Genomic DNA, 6,896 nt, shown 5'->3' with positions numbered 1-6,896 from the left:
GAGTTTTCAGGTGCAGACATTTACACAAATGTAAAATTATACATTAAACATCCGTAATAAATGAATCCTCACTATCAAAAATATATTCGGTCAAGAGCAGTGAGTGATTTTTTCTTTGTCCTTCGTTGCCCTCATGTGGTGTTCGGGTCATTTTGACCCGGAGAAGATTTTCTTTTTCCTGAAAATACTAGTTAATGTTATCGCACTGGACTGAAACTTAGTGACTTTGTTCACAAATGGTATAACTACTTCTGAAATGTTTTTTGACAATTTTCTTAATATTTTAGTTGTCACCTTGTTACACTTGTGGTGTTCCCGGTCAAAAATGACTGGACTACAAAAAATAGCTTATAAATCACTTGTTATGCTACATTATCACCCAATGTTGGATTAAATCTTTTTGTCATCTTGTTCTCTTTCACTTAGGACTGGTTTTATATTTCTATTTGCATCTGAATAATCGTAGGCCTCATTTATTTGAGAGTAGGCATCTCATTTTTTGATAAAAAAAAAACATTATTTTTGAATAATTTTGGAAATATTAAATAAAATCTGAAGAAAATTGGCACTGTTGATCACACTACTCTACTTTAATTTTTCACCAGGAATTTTGTTTTGAAAAACTTTTATTTTGTACAAAATGGCACATTGTCACACTTGTGGTGTTCCCGGTCAAAAATGACCGGCCTACAAAAAATAGCTTATAAATCACTCGTTATGCAATATTATCATAACGAGAACAAGTTGACAAAAAGATTGAATCCAATATTGGGTGAAAATATAGTATAATGAGAGATTTATAAGCTATTTTTTTATAGTCCGGTCTCGGATGGACCGAGAACATCACAGGTGTTATAGGGTTGTGAACACCACACAAGGGTTAACATTAAAAACACAGACAGCTGCAGGAATATTAGGCTACTGTCACTTTAAGAGCGAATGCATGGATCTAATATACTGTTACACATGCCTTTACTTTCTCAACTGTTTATGTTCACTATATTTTCTATACTATCTATTTTTTGACATAATTTTGTGTGAATTCGTCTGCTTAAGCCACTAACGCTGATTTTTACTCGCATTTGGCGCTTGGCGAGTGTTCATTTTAGGCCCTGTGTGTAAGGTTATATATTTACACACAGTTATATAATTTAATCTTAATCTCCATGCACAGATACAGTTGTTTATAAACTCTCATATTATTTTCATAAAAGAGTGGGCCATCAATGTTTTCTAAAACACATGGAAATATCTGTGAGATATGTCTAGACTGGCGTATGCCGTTTTAATGTGTCGGATCTAAAATGCAAATGAACTCAGTGGAAACTGGCTTGCTCAACAGCTTACTATAATCACACGCCCTTACAATAGTTCACACCAAACAAATGAGCGAACACGTCACTCACTGAAAACACAAACGCTCAATACAGGCTACTCTAATGCTTTCTCAGATCTAAGTGTAATTAGTTTTGTTTGATAATTGCTAATTACTAGTAATCACTCGTACAGAGTTCAGAGAACATTCTAAAGTAACGTTAGAATCATTTTTAAAAACGGTTTTAAAACATTTGTACCGTTCTCGTCAGCAGGGAAGATGTTTATTATTGTCTGTCAGGGGAATATCCTCTGGAAGTGAGTTCATTGTGTGGAGGGATGAATGAATGTGTGATTGGAGGAAACTCAGGATGTGCTTTTCCAGCAGGAAGTGAGTCAGAAAGACCCTCCATATGGGAAACACTCAGATATTCAGGGGAAAAGCGAGAGAGAGACACTGTGTGTGTGTGTGTTTGGCTCCCAAAAGCTCAAAGTGATCATGTTACGCTTCACCTGATACTCTTGTTAAACTCGCTTCTGTTCTAGCGTCATTATTAATGTGGTAAAAGCTTCTGCTTTGTGTTTTCTTCAACAATGAACTCTTTCAGTCGTGTGGACTAAAATAAACTCTCACTTAAAAGTTTATTTAATTTATCTAACAAAAGACATGTAATTCCAGCACATCTCTAACCACCTGTTCCTCATGACATTTAAAACATATTTGGAATAAAAAATTTATTTAATCGTTTAAATATATTATTCATTTAATATATCGTAAAATATATAGTTTAAATATATTATTATAAATAATAATATGTTTAAATATATTATTAGCATTTAAATGCAAGTCAGTTTACCTTGAACACCACATACACACATACACACACACACACACACACACACACACACCTGTTTCGATTAGAATTATGTAACACCTGCATGTGTGAGAGGCGTGGGTGTGTGTGTGTGTGTGTGTGTTTGTGTGTGTGTGTGTGAGAGAGAGGCGTGTGTGTGAGTGAGTGAGGGGCTGGGAGTGAAAATGGGTGTGTCTGTGTGTGTGTGTGTGTGTGTGTGTATGTGTGTGTGTGTGTGTGTGTGTGTGTGTGTGTGTGTGTGTGTGTGTGTGTGTGTGTGTGAGAGAGGGGCTGGGAGTGAAAATGGGTGTGTCTGTGTGTGTGTGTGTGTGTGTGTGTGTGTGTGTGTGTGTGTGTGTGTGTGTGTGTGTGTGTGTGTGTGTGTGTGTGTGTGTGTGTGTGTGTGTGTGTGTGAGAGAGGGGCTGGGAGTGAAAATGGGTGTGTCTGTTTGAGTGTGTGTGTATGTGTGTGTGTGTGTGTGTGTGTGTTTGTGTGACCTTGAGTGGGTAGAGATAAAAAACAAATATTTTGACTTGAAACACACCCACACTGCGAGGCAAACTATGATAGACAGAAGGACAGAGAGAGAGAGAGAGAGAGAGAGAGAGAGAGAGAGGGAGAGAGAGAGAGAGAGAGAGAGAGAGAGAGATGGCACGTGTGTGTGAGCTGGATAAGCTCTGACTGTATGCTGTCGTCTCAATGTGAAGAAACACATCATCATCATCATCATCATCATCATCACTCTCTCTTTCCAACAGATTCTATGTACAATAAAGCGTAATAAATACTCCCTTTCCGAACTCATGATGTCAGCTGTTGAACGCTCACTGTCATCAAATATACATGAGACGTTCTGTAGAAGGAAGAACAAAACACTAATGTTGTTCATGTTCACACTCATGTTTGGGTTTGTAAACAATGTAAACAGCGTGTGTGTGTGAATCAGGTAATGATATACTGTACATCATCTCGAGATGCCTGTGCTGTACATTTATGAAGCTCTGCAGTGACGTCCAGTTTTTTAGCAGTTATTTAATAATATGAAGTTAAATAAATAAATAAACTATATGGATTTCAGAAAACTCTTGAATAATTAAAAATTAAGTTCTTCTGTTATCAAATACAACAAAAAATTATAATATGAAATGAATGAATGAATTTAAATAAATCAATAGTTTATTGATTTGAATAACTATAAATATACTATGACCGTAAGTATGCAGACAGAAACCTCTTCTCTTCTGAAGGTTATTCCAGTCATGTCTATGAGGACGACCTCACACCACACACTCACATTCAGCAGAATAATGTGCTTCAGACTTATTACAGGAATGACAGAAGTTGAACCTGTGGGATGAACTGGAACACAGATTATTATTATTAATAAGAAAAAGGAAGAAATTGTGCTGATGTATCATCTCTTCTCACAGTGTGTGTTAATACATTTCCTGGGAAATCATATCACTCTGTGGAGACGATGAATATGATTTTTATTTCTGTAACTGGACTGTTGTGCAATAACTCATCAGACTGACCTTTCCTTCCAAACGTTCCGCTTAGAAACTCACTCAGTGGTCACGTGACAAACTCCACCGGAAGCGGCATGTAGATGTTACGCGCCGTGTTGATGTTGTTTGTTTTTTTAACATATAATGCCATCTGCTGGTCACTAAATATTAACTCAGATTTGGATTTTGCTCTTACAGGCATGCGCCTCCAGGGGGAAGCAAACAGCAGCATTTCTTCTCTGTTCAACTTTTTATTCTCTGTAGTCTATAAATGCTTTGACCTTTGACTTTATGTTGAGTATATTTGAATTGAATTGAATTTGTTTCTGAGCATTTGGACGGCTAGTTTTTGCTAATTACTGTTTTACTGCTACTATGGTTGTTAGTGGTGCGCATTATGGGTTAAAAACCCAATCTTTTGCTGAGCCCTATTTGGGTTTTGTTTTAATGGAATACAAATTCTACACTACGGGAAAAAAAACACCAGTTGATATCTAAATAAAAAAATCTGTTGCAGCTGAATTTCTGTAAAATGGCAAACGACTGCGATTGGTCCATTCTGACCAGCGTTGAGAAGAATAACATCTTAACAATATTTTAATCATTTACAACTAGATGAGCAAAGTTTGTCAACAAACGTTGATGTTGACTTGACAAAGCCTTGTCTGTAAGTTTAAAATAACTTAGAAAAACTTGAACTTGTAGATTTTACTATGAATTTACATGTTGTTTCCATGATTTAAAACATTATTGCCATGTTTTAAAATGTTGCTAACATGATTTAGCATGCTTCTAGCATTATTTATCACAGTATAACATGTTTTATCATGTTGCTAGCATGATTAGCACTCTGCTAGCATGAATTAACATGTTGTTAACATGATTTAACACATCGGTCAACATGTTTTAACATGCTGCTAACATTATTTACCACACTGTTAACATGTAGATAGCACAATTTAACATGTTGCTAACATGATTTAACACACTATTAGCATGTTTTAACAAGTTGCTAGCATGAATTAACACGCTGCTAGCATGAATTTACATGTTTGCATTATTTAACACATTAGCATGTTTTAATATTTTGCTAACATGATTTAGAATGCTGCTAACATTATGCTAGCATTATTTAGCACATATTAACATGTTTTAACACATTGTTAGCATGATTAGCACATTGTTAACAACATGTTAAAACATGTTAGCAATGTGCTAAATAATGCTAGCATAATGTTAGCAGCATTCTAAACCATGTGAGCAAAATGCTAAAACATTATTAACAAACTGCTAACATGAATTAACATGTTACTAGCATGATTTACCACACTGCTTGCATGTTGCTATCATAAATTAACATGTTGCTAATATGAATGGTTTAACACATTCCTAACATGTTTTATCATGTTGTTAGCAAGATTAGCATGTTGCTAGCATTTTGTTAGCATGATTTACCACATTCGTAGCATGTTTTAAAATGTTACTATAATTGACCACAAAGCTAGCATGGATTAGCATGTTTTAACACATTGAATGTTTTATCATGTTGTTAGCATGATTAACATGTTGTTAACATTTTGTTAACATGATTTAACAAATTGCTATAATGTTGCTAGCATTGGTTTAACACATTACTAATGTTTTATCATGTTGTTAGCATGATTAACATTTTGCTACCATGTTTTAACAGGTTGCTAACATGAGTTACCACAAAGCTAGCGTGGATTATCATATTGCTAGCATGTTTTAGCATAGTATATACATTAAACTTTGCTAGTGATACTCAATAAGTCTTATTGTACTTAAGTTTTGACCCCCCTCAATGAAAGTCTATGGGATTTACGTAGTTTTGATCGTCCGTTTACGAAATTCCTAAGTCGGATCAGTTAGAAAAGAAATAGCAACCCGCGTCAGAAAAGTCTGAGCCGAGTTTGGTGGTTGTAGCTTGAAAGCTCTAAGAGGAGATACTGTTTAAATTCTTTGCTTAGATTATCATAGTTAAGAACGCTAATGATTATATTTTATGATGGTATTTCATATTTTACTAGACATAAATATGCCGATAGAAACAAACGCTCCCGCAGTGCATGAATCACCTGTGATAAAGCTCCAGTGACGTGCTGAACTTGTCCTTGTCTGGAAGTCGAGGATAAAGGACAGCAGACTCTTCCAGGAGAAGCTTTGAGACGCTCTTGGCCAGAAGAGTGTGTTGAGCTGCCAGGCCATATGCTCCAGGGCCTGAACCAATCAAAACATGCACATATTTCTGTCACTAAACTGTAAAAAAAAAAAAAAAAAAAAAGTTGCTGCCTTAAATTTTTAAGTACAATCAACTTGGATGTTTAAGTCACTTCAACTTAAATTACATTAAACTGACTTAGAATTTTTTTTTTATTATTATTATTGATTATAGAACTTATTGATCATATTTCAGGTCCATTTATTAAATTATTTATTTTTGCAAGATAATGTACAGTATAAAATGCAATATTATATAACATAACTTAATATAATATAATATAATATGATGTACTGTTCCTTAATGCTCTGCATTCTCGTCTCACATAATAAAACATTTTCAAAATCAATATTTAATGTCCATTAAATGGCCAAAAATAATTATTTATTTGGTAAGATAATGTACAGTAGCCTATATATGATGCACATTAGAATAGAACAGAATAGAATAGAATAATTCCTTAATATTGATTGCACTCTTTTTGCACTTGTAATAAAACTGTTTAAAACTCAAATCAATATTTCAGGTCCATTTATTTAATTATTCATTTTGCAAGATAATGTACAGTATAATGCACATTAAAATGTAATATTATATAACATAATTTAATATGATATAATAAAATGCTCTGCACTCTTTTCTCACATAATAAACACTTTTCCATTAAAAATGTCTATTAAATGGCAATAATTCATTATTTGGGAAGATAATGTACAGTAAAGCCTATATATGATGCACATTAATATAATATAATAATAATTCCTTAACATTGATTGTACTCTTTTTCTTATAATAAAATAGTTTAAACACAGTATATATGATGCACATTATAATATAATATATAATATAACAACATAATATAATATAATTAATATAATATATGATTCCATAACACTGATTGCACTCTTTTTCTCTTATAATAAACTGTTTTAATTCAAATCAATATTTCAGGTCCATTTATTTAATTATTAATTTTGCAA

Source organism: Rutilus rutilus, assembly GCF_951802725.1.
Source record: "Rutilus rutilus genome assembly, chromosome: 15".
In the NCBI taxonomy this organism is placed as follows: domain Eukaryota; kingdom Metazoa; phylum Chordata; class Actinopteri; order Cypriniformes; family Leuciscidae; genus Rutilus; species Rutilus rutilus.
Note: the sequence above shows the minus strand (reverse complement) of the source record.